General features: G+C 44.1%; 1 long non-coding RNA gene and 1 other non-coding gene across 2 annotated transcripts; both read left to right on the top strand.

The window, feature by feature from the left end:
* The first annotated feature begins 350 nt into the window (after positions 1-350).
* On the top strand, positions 351-5,497 carry LOC119468335. The gene is made up of 3 exons (XR_005196998.1): positions 351-1,894; positions 2,847-3,079; positions 4,294-5,497. It is a non-coding gene; the product is annotated as an uncharacterized LOC119468335 (long non-coding RNA).
* A 6,245-nt stretch (positions 5,498-11,742) lies between these two features.
* On the top strand, positions 11,743-11,843 carry LOC119468340. Its single transcript, XR_005197003.1, has one exon. It is a non-coding gene; the product is annotated as a small nucleolar RNA U13 (small nucleolar RNA).
* The last annotated feature ends 6,370 nt before the right edge of the window (positions 11,844-18,213 follow it).

An 18,213-nucleotide genomic window follows, 5' to 3' on the forward strand; every position in this document is an offset into this window, starting at 1 on the left:
TTTTTTTTGAGATAGGGTCTTGCTCTATTGCCCAGGCTGGAATGCAGTGGTGCAAACATGGTTAACTGCAGCCTCAACAGCGTGGGCTCAAGTGATCCTCCCAACCACACACCAACTAATTTTTGTTATGATTTTGTGTGTGTGTGTGTTTTTGGTTGTTTTTCCTTTTTGTGGAGTATGGGTTCTTGCTATATTGCCCAGGCAAGTCTCAAACTCCTGGGCTCAAGCTATCCTCCCGCCTCTGCCTCCCTAAGAGTTGGGATTACAGGCATGAGCCATAGCGCCCGGCCTGTCATGATTATTTTTTGTAGAGACTGGAGTCTTGCCATGTTGCCCAAGCTGGTCTTGAACTCCTGGGTTCAAGCAATCCTCCAGCCTTGACCTCCCAAAGTGTTGGGATTACAGACGAGAGCTACTGCGCCCACCTCTTTAACTCTTTTTACCTTTTAAAAATCAAATAACAAGACTATTGGAGAAGACCATTTGCAAAGTTCAGATATTGTAACTGTGATAAAAGGATTTCTGTTCATCCCATTCTCTGCAGCCCCTGATCTCCTCTGATGATCAGTTCACAGGCTGGGAGGACCAGAGAGCCTAGGAGACAGAAGGCCCTGTGCTTTAGAACATCAGAGTAGATAGAGGCAAATGATGCACTTGGCTCTGCCATAGTCTTTACACAGAAAGGTGTATGCAGAACCAGGCATTTCCATGAGAAAAGTTAAGGGCAAATGTAATCCCTCAAACACAGCCACACTGTTGAAGATTTCCTTGCAAGCTCCAGAAGGTGTTTACCTGCTTTGAGAAAGATAGGAATCCTCCTGTGGCTAAGTGTTGGCACCGGAGGATTTTATAGTAGCATTAGCATGGCAAAATATTACCTGCAATTTCCCAGGGGGTCTTAAGAATGTATACTGTGTTAATTGCAATGGTTCTTTTATGAATCTTGAAAGAAAGTATGGTTTTCAGCAACAGGCAGAAGAGAATTGTACTACAGCCCCCTGCAAAAGGGATGTCATCTGTTTATTAGTCATGACTCAGAACAAAGTCATGTGATAGGCATTTCCTAACAAATTGTATGGGAATAAAAATGTTCTTTGATCAGTTTGTTCCTGAAAGGTATTTTAATAGGTTTAGATGACTTTTGTTGACCTTCTTACGACTATGTATTATACAGTACTATTGGAATTCAATTAGGCTGTCAAAAATATTTGTTAGAAGGGAGGAAGGAGACTGGCTTTGATTTGGGGGCAGGGGAAGGAAGCTTAAACACATTTTTATTCTAAAAATGGTAGAGAGAGGTATAGATTACTAAAGCAATTGCCATTTGTATATTTGTTCTTTAATTCTCAAAAATAGCTTATATCTATGGAGAAGAAAATAATGAAAAGTAATATCTTTACTGTATTTGAACTGTTTAGACCTTCATAATTTATATACACCTATATTCCCAGAAAGTTTTCATACATAATAAACTCCTAAATCATACCTCATTCTTTCTAAACATGCAAAATATTCAGAATCCTATGGAAGGAAAAATATACCTTTATTCTAAAAATTAATTCTGAGCACTGAAAATAAAAATAAATGGTTTTCCAGTGTTGCAAGGACCATGCTAACAAAATGTAATCAGTGACAAATGACTGCTTCCTCGACAGCCAGAACACTGTGCTCTCCATACGGCTTACTACTCTCTAATAACGTGTTTAATGCCACCAATGTGTTTAATACTGCTCTCCTTCTAATGTGTTTGCCCTGCCAGATTGTGAGCCTGAGAACAGAAACTTCCTGACTGGTTCACCATTATTCTCCCTGCACCTAGAACAGTGATGAGCTTCTGGCAGATGTTGGCTGGATGGATGGATGGACTGTTACGTGGATGAGGCTGTCCAGTGGGGTGAATGGTTTACCTTCAAATGGCATATTTACCTAAGAACCTGCTAAGCACGTGGGACTGGGTGCATGCTGCCCACAATGCCAGCCCTGTGCATTATGAATGTGTGGTCACCAGTGTTCCAGATATGATTGAAGGCCCAATCTAGAGCCTGAAGTGAACCCCTTGGGACTTCCCAAACCTTTCCCCAGAACAGTTGCAATCCCAGTGAGGATAAACTTGTACCTCTTGGAACCTGGGAGACAGCATGAAGTAAATGGTATCAAGTGATACATAGTCTTTTTTTTTGGTTCATTTTGGTTTTGAGATGGGGTCTCACTATGTTGCCCAGGCTAGATTCAAACTCCTGCGCTCAAGCAGTCCTCCCACTTCGGCCTCCCAAGTAGCTGGGACTACAGGCATGTGCCACCACACCTGACCACAGTCTTTTTTGGGGGGAGGGGAGGGGGGCAGTGCACAGGGTCTCACTCTGTTATCCAGGCTGGAGTGCAGTGGTGTGATTATGGCTCACTGAAGCCTCAACCTTCTGGGCTCAAGCCATCCTCTCACCCCAGCCTCCCAAGTAGCTGGGACTACGGGTGCTTGCCACTATGCTCAGCTAATTTTTTTTTTTTTTTGTAGAGACAAGATCTCACGATGTTGCCCAGGCTGTAGCCTTAAGTAAAGTGTCTTCAAAGGCTCACTTTAGCTTTGTAATTTTATGAAAAGTTGATATTCTACTCCCTAAGAAATCCATCTTTGTCTTCAGATAAAGATTATTTTCCCAAGTCATCAAGTTGTGCCATGTTACCCAGCCTGTGGCTTGTGGTGTCTCTGACACAGCCTTGCATGATGCAGGGAGCCCCTGTGCCCTGTGGGAAGCACAGCGTGAAGGTGTTGTCCATAATATTGTACATGGGAAAGGTAACATTAGCATTCATGTGGATTCTCTCATCTAATTTCCTTTTTCACCCAGCAAAGTGCCCCGTGACTGAGAACGAGACAGAAGATTAGGGCGTCTGAGGATGAGAAGGAAGAGGAACCATCAGAGCCACCTGGGAGTGGAGGTCTGCTCAGGTCAGCCTGCTTCACCAAGGTGGCAGCCAGTGGGAACAGGAAGGATGAAGACATCGGACACATTTGGAGAAAGAAACCAAAGCTGGCATGAGCGGAGTCCTTTCCAACGCTGTTCAAGGCAACGGGACGCAAGTGGGTATGACTGTAGATGGCGTAAAGACTTACCATTCACTACTCCACACTCGTTGTGTACTTATTATGGGCGAGGCCTTGTGCCTAGCCCCAGAAATTCAGAGAGAGACAATTAATATCCACAGCCTAGTAAGAATGGAGACCCACAAAAATAGTTGCAATAAGCTCTCTTGGGTGGAAGCACAGTTGTTAGCAAAGGAGTAACATGTAGCTCGGAATGGGGTCGGGGGGTGCATGAGAGACTTCCTGGAAGAGGTGCTGCCTGAACTTTACTCTTAAAGACAAATGGAAGTAGGTTACATAGTGCTTAGTAGGGGCCTAGTGCTCCTTGCCTTTGGTTGTATTTCCTTCTGATTTCTAGCCCCCATTAGGGGTTACCTCATGCTTTCAATATGGAAGACATCAACAAAGGGGTCTAAGTGAAGGAAAACCAAAAGTACACCCACAAGAATCTCAATCTGTCTCTCTGTTCTTCTCCTCTCTCCTCTCTCCTCTCCATCTTTCTCTTCTCCCCTGATCCCATTAATAGTATATAGGTATGCCATTTACTCTGATTAGTGGCCCACTAAATTGGGGGGGGGGCAGGTAGATAATACCATTCAAGGAGGAAGGAAGGTTTTAGCAGGTCGTTGGCTCCAGTGTCTCAATTAGGATATGATCTGAAATATATTCATATTTATATTCTCATAAAGTATGAGAACAAAAGAATTGCTAGGAAGAAGCTTGGCATAACTCCTCACTACCTCTCTTAATAACAATTAGTGGGAGGTTTTCTCCTATTTACAAATCCATTGTCATCCTTTCCTTCCACTTACTAGCCAGGCTGTTTTGCTTGAATCATGGTGCGATATGTACATTCACGAAGGAAGATACATACTAGCACATGCATGGTGTTCTGGTTGTTTTGTGCTGGATAGTTTGCCTTCAGTTAATTATCAAGTGCTTACTATGTAATAATCAATGGGTAGCTAATTGGAAGCAGGAGAGAATGAAATGAATATTATTCAGATAGTGTTTTTAATGAAAAGCATAGACATATTACTGTGGGGAAATATCACTAAATAGCAAGAGATTTCATCTTTTTTTTTTTTTTTTTTTTTGGAGTTTCGCTCTTGTTTTTTTTTTTTTTTTTTTTTTGGTGTGTGTTTACAAAAGGATTCATTTAAGCCACTCACAAACTAAATGCAGGTATGTGAATCCTTTCTTTTTTTTAGACTCCTCCCAAGGGGTAAACCTTGGAAGATACCAGAAGGGAAGCCGAGCCTCTAGAGATTGCTGAAGAACCCAAACCACCCTGAATGGAGCCGGAAGGTCTGTCAATTCCCAGAGAGGGAGGAAATGGTGAGCAAATGGCAGCCGTTGCCTAGAGAATTAGGGAATGAATAGCAATGCTTTCTGGTAAATTAACCGTATTACGTTATGCCAAGGAAAGCGATAGGAAACCCCTGTTAAAAACTGAATAATAATTTGCCCACATCATTTATGCAAAATGCATAATTCTCCTACTTCAGTGGACTTTAGTTTGATTTAAAAGATGAGCAGCTCTAGGACTATTCACCAAAGCATAATTTGTAAGATAATTGGGAAGGGGAAGAGAAATCAGACTGTAATCAGCACAATCTTTCGTAAGCCACTTCACCTTCCTCCTCTCACCTGCAAATTTTGGAGAATATATTTGTTTACACTTTCCTGAAGTTCTCTAAATGAAAGTGCAATGCATTCATCATTGTTGTCGCTACCACTGAACCATGACCTCACCGTGAGAGGGGGAGAAGTAATGCTTCGTTCTATTCAGTATTTTTCTGCTCTAATTCAGATAAGTACTTGTTTTGAATAGTGGGGGGAAAATGGAAATGTAGCAAAGCTATACTTAAAACAGCAAGCCGAGAACAAAAGCAACACGCATGCAGCCAAAGGAGACCTTGGAAGATACACAGATAAAACAAAAAGCTGTGCTTGGCTGGGATTCTGCTTCAGAATCAAATGCAAAATGGAGAATGTTGTTCTAACTGTAAAGATTTTGCAATCTACAATCAGTCGGAATAAAAAGATATAATGTAGTCCACCTTGACAGTCAGAAGCTGCACTGTTGCTGTGAATTATGGTGTTTGTTCATGACTTATGTAGATTTTCAGACCCAGAGTAGTGGAAGGCAGGCTGGAATTTGTCGGCGTACCAGTTGCCCTTCACTTCAACAGGGCACACCCATGTCAGCCAATGTTCGTATCTCTTCCTCTCCTCCTTTTCCCTCCTCTTCACCCCTTGCTCCCCAATCTCATTAGAATCATGAAATTTTTACTTATGTATTCATTAATTCTCTTCATCCCCACATCTCCACAAAGGATCATTATCTGCTTATTAAATTCAGCCCTTACACAGTGTCTCACGCCTGTAATTTCAGCTGTTTGGAAGGCTGAGGTGGGCAGATTGCTTGAGGCCACGAGTTTGAGATCAGCCTGGGCAACACAGCCAGATGTTGTCTCTAAAAGAAATTAAAATTAAACATTTAGGAGGGCATAGCGGCACACACCTATAGTTCCAGCTACTCAGAAGGCTGAGGTGGGAGGGCATCACTTGCGCCCTGGAGGTCAAGGGTGCAGTGAGCTGTGATTGTGCCACTGCTCTCCGGCCTAGGCAATAAAGCAAGACCCTGTGTCTGAAAAAAAAAAGTTTTTAAAAATAAATTCAGCCCTTAGAGCACTACCTTTCAGGGCAAACCTGTTTCCTTTGCCAGACTAATTCCTGTCTCTTCTACAAACTTACTGGTCCCATGATGCTGAACTTTGAACCTCACAAATTTCAACACTTCTTATCTGTTGGGTGCCCATTCTGGTTAAGCGAAAGTACCTTCCCTAATCCTAATACTCCTCCCCACGCCTTCCATCTCTCTCCCCAACCGCTGCTACTGGCTGAAGATTTATTAGACACTAGTTTTGTACCTATGCCTCCTGCCACTTGCTATAAATCGTCTTTATGCAAATCAAAAAAGCTACCCTGCCTCAAGACACTTTGCTGCCATCTGCCAGGAAATTGTTGTAATAAATATGCAAAAGGATAATGACTAGAATGTGAATGGTGGCCCCTAGAATTGTGCAGTACACAACTGGCGCAACTATCTGTGACAACCCTGTAGTTTGAAATCACCTGTACTCTCCTGGAACCCTGTGTAAAAATCACAACCACCATAGGTCAGTCTTGCCTTTTTATGACGGTTTGCAATTTCAAAATCTAAATATCCTGCCATGATCAGAAATTGCTGAGGGGCAGTTTCTGGGAGAAACAGAGTCCCCAGGCAGCAGTACCTATAAAATTATAGTGTTCTTCCAGCACTCTGCCCAAGCTTTGACCTGCTGCCTGGGCAGATACAGCCCCAAACCACACTTGGTTGATTTTCAGGGAGCATCCAAGTTAGAAAGCTGGTAAGGCTGAATGTTGGGGTGTAGGGCGAGGTGGACCTAGCTTGCGTTCAGGTCAGCCACCATCCCTCTCTGGCTTTGGCAGCTTCATTTCTTGTTGATTGCCTCATCTGTTCCCCCCCTCCTTCCTATTCAGCGCAACCTGCACATACTGTGATCTCTCATTACATAACAAACCACTCCAAAACTTAGTGGCAGAAATAGAAACAGCCATTTATTTTGATCACGAATCTGCAATCTGGGCAGGATTCATCGAGGCCAGCTCACCCCTGTTCCACGCAGCATCAGCTAGGGCAGCTCGAGTGCGGCTGGAGGCGCACTCTTGCATTTCACACTGGCTCTGCCTCCACTCGGTGCTACGCTGATGCCAGCTCTTGCCCTCAGGAGCTCAGCTGAGGCTACTGTTGGGGGCTTCCGTTCCTCTCCACTTGGGCTCCCGTGTGTGTGTGGGCTTGCTCACACGGTGGTGCCCATGTTGAATGACCCCAGCTGACTCATCATTAAGTAGAGAAAAGCTGGCCCCACCTAGCTCTGCCCAAATTTCAAATCTCTGAACAAAACAAATGATTGTGGTTTTAAGCCATTAAGGCTTGGGATAGTTTACTTTGTAGCAATCAATCATGAGAATGTATACTCTATGCTAAATGTTGCATGAATCCATTCCCACATCTTTCTAGGGTGCCTCCTGGTGCTGCAGAGTCTAGGAAGCCAAAAACTACACTGCCCAGACTCCCTTTTCATTAAGATCATGACTGTAAGTTCAGCTACACCAATTAGATGTGTTTGCACAGAGCTTGGAAGGCGGAGGCCAATGTCTTGCAGCTTTTGGCTACTTTCTGAAGCAAGTTTATAGAGCCACTGATCACCATTCTCCAGTTTTGTGGGCATCAAGAACCTCGAGGACGTAGCAGTGGCTAGGTTCCTCTGCCTAGCAAATGTGGTGGTGGCAGTAATTCACGCTGTTCCTGGCTTTCTGACCACTTTCTGACCTTGTCTTACAGCCATGATGTTCTTGTAGTCAGTAGTTCCAATGACGGCTTCCTGAGTCCATTTTCTTGATTGTGGCAGAGGTGACAGCTCCCCTGGCAAATTGGTTTTACCGCTTTCTGGGAGCCATCTTCAGAGGCCCAGCCTCAAGCCCTCTCTTCCAGCCCTTCCAACAAGTTTGCAGTTCTTCATGTTATATTCTTTTTTGCTTAAAAACCTTAGTGTGGTTTCTATTTCTTACACAGAACCCTGTCACAGATGTCGAGGTGATCTCAAAGGTTTGTCTCTTCTCAGTCTTTCTTCTGTTCTTACTTGTTTGCTTTCTCTCATCTAATCATTCCTTTAATAAATATTTATGGAATGTCTACTATGTGCCAGGCACTGCACTAGACCCTGGAGAAAAATCAATGAACTAAACAGACATGGCCTCCTCATGAGATGAGGCAGGGCAAAGACCATGAGGCAGCAAAAAACAACCCTTCGGTCCAACCGGCCCCTGCTTGTTTTCGTATATAACATTTTCTTGGAACACAGCATACTCATTCATTTATGTCTTGTCCATGGCTGGTTTTGCCCAACAATGGCAAAGTTGAGAAGTTGCAACAGAGACTATATGACCTACAATGCCAAAAACACTTACTATCTGGCCCTTTTCAGAAAAAGTTTGCCAGCTCCTGTATTAGATAAGTAAAACTCCAGGTTAACTCCTGCAGTTCCCCAGAGCCAATCAATTGCTCTTCTGTTGATTCTGCAGCCCCCAACCCTTGGGCTGTGGACTGTTACCAATCCGTGTCCTGTTAGGAACCGGGCTGCACAGCAGAAGGTAAGTGGGTGAGTATTACCGCCTGAGCTCCACCCTCTGTCAAATCAGCAGTGGCATTTAGATTCTCATAGGAGTGCAAACCCTATTGTGAGCTGTGCATGTGAGGGATCTAGGTTGCAGGCTACTTAGGAGAATCTAATGCCTGGTGATCTGAGGTGGAATGGTTTCATCCTGTAACTCTCCCCCCAGCCCCCACGCCCACCCCCAGGCCATGGAAAAATTGTCTTCCATGAAACTGGTGCTGGTGCAAAAAGGTTGAGGACACTGGCAGACACCATATAGCACCATGTGGGTGCTAAGCACTTCATGAGAATCCTCTAAGTTAATTCCCACAACCTTCAGGATACATGACTATGATCTCTGTTCTACAGACAAGGAGACGGAGATTTAGAGGGATGTGGGTTTAGGTGACTAGGAGGATGGTGATACGGAAGAGGAATAGAAACAGGCAGAAGATGACAAGCTCAGTCCGGACTCGCAGCATGCGAGGCACCTGCAGATGGGGATGTCCTGGCAGATTTTCTGCTTGGTGTGGATTTCAAGTCTGCACAGCTTTTAAGTTCAAATCACAGTTCTACCACTGACTAGCTGTGTGACTTTGGGCAAATCACTTTCCTTCCTGGCGTCTTTTATTTTTTACTTACTCATTTTTTTTAAGAGATAGGATAGCTTGTCACCCAGGGTAGAATGCCGTGGTGCAATCATAGTTCATCACTGTAACCTCAGACTCCTGGGCTCAAGCCATCCATCCACCTCAGCCTCCCTGGAGGTTAGGACTACAGGCATGCACCACCATGCCCAGCTAATTTTGTGTGTGTGTGCTTTCTTTTGTTTTGTTTTTTGGTCCAGGCAGGTCTCAAGCTCCTGGACTCGAGTAATCCTCCCACCTCAACCTCCCAATGCACTGAGATTGCAGTTTTTTCATAAATCAAATGGGCTTTTGTGAAAACTAGAAAAAGTAATATGCATACAATATGTAGCATCATAGGGGCTAGGTACATAGTAGATACATGTGGCAAGTGTGTGGTTCATGGTAGATGTTTGATACGTGTTGGCAACTGCCCGTTCCCCTTCAGTCTTATCCTTCACATGGTAGAGAGTAGTCTTCCAGAATCACAGCCTTAATTATGTTATTTTCTTCCTCAAAAAAATGTAATAGTTCCCACTGACCCCTACTGCAGTGGAAGGAGACCGATTTGGAGACCTGCCCAGCCCATGCCTCTTTCTTTAAACTTCCACACACTATATCCTCTATTGAAGGGTGAGCCCAGTAGGTTGTGTTTTCACTGTATAACAGCCCCACCCTGTCCCCAACCAGAATGGCTGATATTCGAGCGGTAGACACCTGACCAGGGGACAGACAGTCCATTGGCCACTGGCCAATCAAATTGTCTCTGTTGAGTTGGAACCAAGAATCAAGAGACTGTGGTGACAGATGCTTGGCCTACAGGTTGTCTTGAGTCAGGGCCGGAGTTGCCCAATGGGAAGTCAGAGGATGCAGTGTGCAGAGAAACCAAGGGCCACCAGAGAGAGTGACTGGAGGTCCAATCATGCCGTCCTGCACCATTTCTGTGAGATTCCTCTGAAGCATTGTGTACCTCAGCTCTTTACTTGAGCAAATCTGAGGGAGTTTGGCCCAATACGCTCTGGCTCCACTGTGTGGCCCGTCTCCTCCACCATCACCACTGCCCTATCTCATGGCTTCACTGAGTTACCCACAACTCCGCAAGCATTCTCTGCACTGCTCAGTCTTTCTTCCTGCCTGGACTGCTCTTTTCCCCTCTCTCCTCTTCTTAAAAACTTATCCATTCTTTGAGACCCAACTCAAATGTCTACTGATGGCCTCCCTCTGAGAACTCCCAAATACTGGCTCTGGTCTTTTGATGGCTATGGTTATTAGTGTACATCCTTGAGTTTTGCCCCTTGCCACTAAGGTCACTGAGGGTAGGAACCCGGCACACACTAGGACCGATATATGACACTGATTTTAATCCAAGGATTGGAATCCTTGAACACAAGCTGAGTTCCTTCAATAAAAAGTATTGTGCCAGTAGAAGGCATTGTTCATTCAAATGGAAATGCATTTAGAGAATACTTCAGATTAAAGGGATGAAGATCAAAGGACACATTTTTGGCCAGGAGTTCTGAGTCTTAGAGACCCAAATAAATTGTAGACTTTTTATTTCCTGAATTGATTGGAACCATAACACTGGATTTGGTGCTGTAATATAAAACTTTCTGGAACTTTTAGCCTGGTGGGAAAGTTCTTTGCTGTAAGTGTTAGGATTGCTCTTGCCTAAAATTAAAGCACCCATGCCTATTCCTGAAACTGTCTAGTATACCCAGAAGGCTTGATCTAGACTTCTACAGTTGATCAGGGAACTGGCAGAGCCCTGCCTTAGCTGAAGTTGCAGACACACCCTGCTTCAGACTTATCAAGAGAGGCTATATGTATATTACATGTGGATGCACATCCACTCTGGTTAGAGATCCTATGGCTCACATCAAGAATAGAAAGCAGCTGCTCATGCAGACGGTGCGTGAAACATTAGCTGCGTTTTGCAAACGTGTAAGAATTTGCCAGTGAGAATCTTGACTGCAGATGTGGACCTGGCGGCTCCTCCTGGGCCCTCTGCCTGGGGCTCAGCCCTGGGGATGCTGTTCTAGCTAGCTACACTTCCAGCCTGGCTCAACATCTGACTTTCCCTCTGTACAAAGGGGCTGCTTTTGAGGTTCTAGGTCACAAGGTGAATCAAGCCCTTGCCCCTGACTGACTCCAGGGAGGGAAACTCCTAACAGCTGAAGCGAAGTCAGCTTTCTCACACTGACCTCTGACTCTTCTCAAGCTTTCTGAGCAAACTCCAACCAGGTTAACCTAAAATCACCATTCTCAAACCTGCCTGTGCATGATCTAAGAGAATCTTTTATTAATTTTTTTTTTTTTTTAATTTTGAGACAGAGTCTTGCTCTGTCACCCAGGCTGGAGTGCAGTGGCACGATCTTGGCTCACTGCAACCTCCACCTCCCAGGCTCATGCGATTCTCCTGCTTGAGCCTCTCAAGTAGCTGGGATAGTAGGTGCCTGCCACCAAGCCTGGCTAATTTTTGTTTGTTTGTTTGTTTGTTTTAGATGGAGTCTTGCTGTCGCCCAGGCTGGAGTGCAATGGCCTGATCTCGGCTCACTGCAATCTCTGCCTCCTGGGTTCAAGCGATTCTTCTGCCTCAGCCTCCCAAGTAGCTGGGGTTACAGGTGCCCGCCACCATGCCCAGCCAATTTTTTTGTCTTTTTAGTAGACACAGGGTTTCACTATGTTGGTCAGGTTGGTCTCGAACTCCTGACATCAGGTGATCCACCTGCCTCGGCCTCCCAAAGTGCTGGGATTATAGGCATGAGCCACCACACCCAGCCTAAGAGAATCTTTTAAAATGTAGGTTTTGATCCTTTAGCTCTTAAACATAATAATTGGATGTCCATGCATATGTGTGACATATGTCACCCTTGAATCTTGTTATGATGTCTGCACGTTACCTGTCTGATGTGAAAAAAAAAGAAGAAAAATGAAGGTTTCTCAGCCCCTCCCAGACTTACTAAATAAGGCTTTCTCAGGCAAAAGGCCATGAATTTGTCATTGAACATGTCTTAGTCCATTCAGCTGCTGTAACAAAAATACCATAGACTGGGTGGCTTAAAAACCACAGAATTTTTTTGTTGTTGTTTTTACCTTTTTTTTTTAAGACAGCGTCTCGCTCTGTCGCTCAGGCTGGAGTGCAGTAGTGTGATCTTGGCTCACTGCAACGTCTGCCTCCCATGTTCAAGCAATTCTCCTGCCTCAGCCTCACCAGCTGGGATTATAGGCATGTACCATCACACCCGGCCAATTTTTTGTATTTTTAATAGAGACGGGGTTTCACCACATTGGCCAGGCTGGTCTCGAACTCCTGACCTCAGATGATCCACTCACCTCAGCCTCCCAAAGTGCTGGGAGTATAGGCATGAGCCACCATGCCCAGCCTATTATTACCTTTTTAGAGATGGGGTCTCACTGTGTTGCCCGGGCTGTTCTCAAACTCCTGGCCTAAAGTGATTCTCCTGCCTCAGCCTCACAAGTAGCTGGGATTATAGGTGTGAGCCATCAGACCTAGCTAGAAATTTATTTCTTAAAGTCTGGAGGCTGGGCAGTCCAAGATCAAGGCACCAGCAGGTTTGGTGTCTGGTGTGGGCCTGCTTCCTGGTTCATAGATGGTGCCTTTGTCTGTGTCCTCCCATGGTGGAAGGGAAGAGGGAGCTCTCTGGGGTCCCTTTTCTAGGGGCACTACTCCCATTCACAAGGGCTTTGCTCTCATGACCTAATCACCTCCCAAGAGCCCCACCTCCTAATACCATCATGGGCAGTGGCGGGGCGTTAGGATTCCAGCTAGGAATCCGGGGGAATGCAGCATTCAGTCCCGCCATTTTCTCCTCTCACTTTCCTCCTGCTGGAAACTTGTGGCAGCACAGCAATTGCATCACATACTTTGGGTTTCTTTTCAGTCCCTCTTGCCCCAGCCCCAGTGGCCCAGCCATGGAAGGCTCCTGCCCTCAACTCTGGGCTGGGCAGCCCTGTCAACTGTCTCATAGTCTACTGGTGAGGAGGCACATGGAAGGGGCTGGTGAGCAGACACTCCAGGGCACGGCTGCAGATCCTCCCCTCCAGGGAAGGCAGCAGGGCAGCCTCTGCATGGGGCTTTCAGCGGTTGGAGAAGCCAACCAGGCAGGTCAGCTGGGCTTGGCAAGACTCAACTGCTGTGAAAGCAAGTCCCTGATACAACAGGGACTTGTGACCTGTGAGGAGTGTCCTGGGAATAGTCATGAACCTGGACTGGGGATTTGGGGACCTGACTCCCATCACGGCAGGTGAGTGTACCCAGCTCACAGCTCTTCTTCTACTTGATTTGAGGCTTCAAGGCCTGCGCCTTAACATCAGCACTTCCAAGAGGTATCACCACCCTGTTGGGTTTGATGAGCCTGACCTCCAGCAGAGAGTCCCAGAAGATCACAGACTTACAGGGCACGAGGGACTGTTTTTCAGGGCAAGGCCCTGGTTTTGTAGATGAAACTGTTCAAAAAATATATGGAAAACTCCCGCTGGCTTTATTCCTGTCCCCTACCTCATCTTTTTCAGACTGTCTCCACGTGGAACGGTGTCCAGTGCCCTCTCCCTAGGCTGGCCACACTTCAGGATGCCCCACCTCGATTCTCATGCCCTCTTCTGATAAATGCAACTATCTCAAGTACCTCCTCCTACCCTTCCAAGATTCAGATATACTCCCCCAGGGGTGGGATGGGACCAGGATGGATTGACAGTGCCCTGTAGAGGACATCCTAGCCGTTAACAGGGACTTTCTCCAGCTGCTGAATGGCTCTAGAAGCTCATTTGGCTTGCTTTCTTTTCTTTTGAAACAGAGTCTTGCTCTGTCACCCAGGCTGGAGTGCAGGGGCACAATATTGGCTCACTGTAACCTCTGCCTCCTGAGTTCAAGCAATTCTCCATCCTCAGTCTCCCAAGTAGCTGAAACTACAGGTACGTCCACATGCTTGGCTAATATTTTGTATTTTTAGTAGAGATGGAGTTTCACCATGTTAGCCAGGATGGTCTCAATCCCCTGACCTCATGAGCTGTCCGCCTCCGCCTCCCAAAGCGCTGGGATTACAGGTGTGAATCACCCGTTGGGCCCCTCCTTTGCCTTTCTTACAACGGAAAACCTTTGGGCAGAATTCTCCTCCACCTTCCCCACACAGGGGAAGTCCTGCAGTGTGTCTTTCACCCGGGTGGCATCACGTTTCCAGCTCTTCCCCTGGCTGGCTGCTTCCTCCTGAGCTTGCTGCTGAGTCGGGCAAGTGAGAAGACAGGGACTGAAAATTTAGTTAACCGCAGATTCCTAGACTCTTCTGATTTGTGGTGAAACCTAAAAATCTACATTTTTCTAAATTTTTAAAATTTTTTAGAGAGAGAGTCTTGCTCTGTCACGTAGGTTGGAGTGCAGTGGCGCAATCACAGCTCACTGCAGCCTCTATCACCTGGGCTCAAGTGATCCTCCCACCTCAGCCTCCTGAGTAGCTGAGGCTACAGACGCACACAACCATACCTGGTTAATTTTAATTTTTTAAATTCTTTGTAACGACAGAGTCTCACTATGCTGCCCAGGTTATCAAGCAGTCCTCCCACCTTGGCCTCCCAAAGTGCTGGGATTACAGGCATGAGCCACTACATTCAGCCTATGTTTAAAAATACATAATATTTTTCTTCTTAATGGCATAATATATGTGTACAACCTAGTCAGTGTAAAAACAATAAACACTACAGATAAAGCAATGACCACCCCCCAACTTCTCAACATCATACCTTCCCAAAGGTAATTACTTATCAACCTGGTTTGTGTAATTATAATCTTTTTAAATACATTTACATAGATGTGCTTTTTCTTTACATAAATGAAATTTTACTGCACGTATTGTTCTGCACCTTGACTTTTCACCAAACAGTATGACTCAGAGAATTTTTCTCGCTACTGTTTAACAAATAATACTTAGTAGTATGCCATAAGGTGGAAATAGCATCACTCATTTAACCGTTCTTCTGTTGATGGATATTCAGGTTATTTCCAGATATTCAGTGTTACAAACAACATTACTTCCTTGCCCTTTTTATGGACATCTGTACGGATTTCCCTTGGAGAAATATCTAGAAATTGAATTGCTTCAGTATTAATTTTAATACATTCTTAAATTTAGTATCTCCTGCTGACTTGTTCCATTAAACTGCTTAGTGCAAATAAGTAATCATCTTCCTATAATCTTCATTATTAATAAGTGCCAGATGATTTTGATACCAGTGTCCAAGGACCATATTTTGAATATGTCAAATAGTGGTGTATCAGTTGACTATTGGTACAATAACACTAGGCTTACAGAAATTATTCCAAAACTTAATGGCTTAAAATGACAAGTTAGATTTTTTTCCCATGGGTCTGCAGGTAGACCAGCACGCTGCTGTACTTGACTGGACTCCAGGCTCAGAGTTCCAATTTGCCCACTGCGGAACTTGGCTGCAGGCTTCAGGTAAAGTTCAGGTCTGCTGCACAGTGTTTATTCTGGGCCCAGGCTGAAGGGGGCAGTGGCTTCCTGGGAAATTCCTGTCTTATGGCTATCACAGAAGCCCTCAGAGCTAAGCCAAGCCTTTCAAACTCCTAAGACCACTGAGTGCATCATGAGTCTCAAATTCCATTGGCCAGTCAAGTCATGTGACCAAGCACACATCAATGGGTCGGGAGCCTATACCACCCTGTGAGGGTGGGCTATGCAATGTTATGACAAAGGGGAGTGAAGAGTCAGGACCAAGTCTTTCAATCCCTTCTACCATAGTGGTGAAGGGCACAGGCTTTGGTGCCAGAAAGAAGACTTGGTTTGAACCTCTGCTTCTGTGACACTGGGGAAATTGCCAAATACAGAGTTACTCTTCCTCATGGTTGCGTTGAAACGATCCTCACCAAAAATGAGTGTTAGAAGTTGACTTTAATATTTGGTTTAGAAGAAATCAATAGAAGTCAAATGTCTTTTTTTTTTTTTTTTCCACCTCTCATGAGATCTTAGGCAAGCTGGTGAATCTTCTAGAGCTATGGCAAAGATGAAGAATGGTGGTAAAAGTGCCTTTTTTTTTTTTTTTTGGCACAGCATCTAGCTCTGTTGCCCAAGCTGGAGTGCAGTGGCGCGATCTCACCTCACTGCAACCAACGCCTCCTGAGTACAGGCGATTCTCCTGCCTCAGCCTCCTGAGTAGCTGGAATTACAGGCACACACCACCATGCCCAGCTAATTTTTGCATTTTCTGTAGAGTTGGGGTTTCACCGTGTTGGCCAGGCTGATCTCAAACTCCTGACTTCAAGTCTTCCGCCCGCCTTGGCCTCCCAAGGTGTTGGGATTTCAGGCATGAGTCACTGCACCTGGCCAGAAGTCAAAGGTCTCTTTGTAATATCGAATTTATTAAGTAGATTTCAAAACTGCTTTGCAGCAGCACAGCTCTGCAGTTTTCCTAAGAAACACACATTCCCCTAAGTTAGAAAACCAAGTCATGATTCCCTCGTATGCTCGTCAATATGCCATTCACGCCTTCCTTTGTGTTCATTCATAATTAGAATTTAAAGAGATTCACTTATTTCTCAATGTTTTATTCCAAAAGAAAAAAAATACAGTAATTACCATAGTTCCTTAAAAGATTTAAATTTTTTAAAGTACAACCTAAAAATAGGTTCATGGTGTCTTCCAGTAATTTTATCTGTTTTCACGTTATTTTTTAACTATTTATTGAGCTGTAAACCATTAATATATATAGAAACATGTTTTTAAATTAAACAGATTCAAAGATTTTTATCATAATTACTTTATGAGATTCAGCTTGAGAATTTTTATCTTGAGAATTATTGACAATACTGAGTAGTTAAATTTTTTATTTTTTTCAATAATTATCTTTAATCCCTTCCCCCCAAACCCCATCCAATTTAGAGAATCTCATTTGTCTAGAATTTTTTAAAGAAAAAGAAAACAACCTCAGGAATTCTGAGGTGCTGCTTACCATCAAAATGTTTTCTAAAAAACAACTCTTTACTTTGGCAACTTAAAAAAATAGTAATACAAATTAAAAAAAAAACTCTTCCTGTGCTGAAAACATGGCCTGGTTTGACTTCTCTGTAGGCATGGGAAGTTTCTGTACTGTTAGAGTTTGACTAAATGTGGCATTGAAGAATACAAAAAGCAACATTGGTGTTTTAGTTTGCTAGGACTGCTGTAACAAAGTACCACAGACTGGGTGGCTTAAATAACAGAGATCTCTCACAGTTCTGGATGCTACTAGTCCAAGATCAAGGTGTCAGCAGGTTGGTTTCTCGTAAGGCCTCACTTCTTGGCTTAAAGATGGCCATGTTCTCCCTGTGTCCTCCCTCAGGTGGACTTTCTTCTGATCACACACGTCCCCAGTGTATGTCTCTCCTAATCTCTTCTTACAAGGGCAGACATGGGTCAGATTGGATTAAGGCTCACCCGCAAGGCCTGGTTTTAACTTAATGACAGACCTCTTTACAGGCCTTATCTCCAAAAAACAGTCACATTCTGAGGTATTGGAGGTTACAGCTTCAATATGTGAATTTGTGTGGGGCAGGGGAGAGATACACAATTCATTCCATAAAAATAGATTATGAACAAAATTACTTTAAAACTTTTTAAAACAGCTTTATTGAGATAGAATTCACATACAATTCACTCATTTAAATTGTACAATTAATGGCTTTTGGTATATTCACAGAGTTATGCAACCATCACCACAATCAATTTTAAAACATTTTCATTACCCTAAAAGAAACACCACACCTCTTAGCCATCACTGCCCCAATCCCCTCCCCTCTCCCTAATCCTAGGCAAACACCACTCCATTTTGTTTCTATGGATTTGCCTATTCTGGAGATTTTATTTAAATGAAATCATACAATATGTAGTCACTTGTGACTGGCTTCTTTCACTTAGCACAGTGTTTTCAAAGTTTATCCATGTTGTAGCAGGTTTCAGTACTTCTTTTTTTATTGCCTAATAATATTCCCTTGTATGGAGATGCCATATTTTATTTATCCATTCATTAGTTGATGGACATTTATTTCCACGTTTTGTCTGTTATAAATAATGCTGCTGTGAACATTCATGTACAAGTTTCAGTGTAGACATATGTTTTCAGTTCTCTTTGGTATATGGAATAGAATTACTGGATCATTTAGAACTCTACCTTAACCATTTAAAAATAACTAAAGTTTTACCCAAATTATTGCTATCAAACTATATAATTGAGAAGAGATATTCCACCTTCATGGATTATAGCACTTTATACT

Source organism: Cebus imitator, unplaced genomic scaffold (assembly GCF_001604975.1).
Source record: "Cebus imitator isolate Cc_AM_T3 unplaced genomic scaffold, Cebus_imitator-1.0 Scaffold413, whole genome shotgun sequence".
NCBI lineage: Eukaryota > Metazoa > Chordata > Mammalia > Primates > Cebidae > Cebus > Cebus imitator.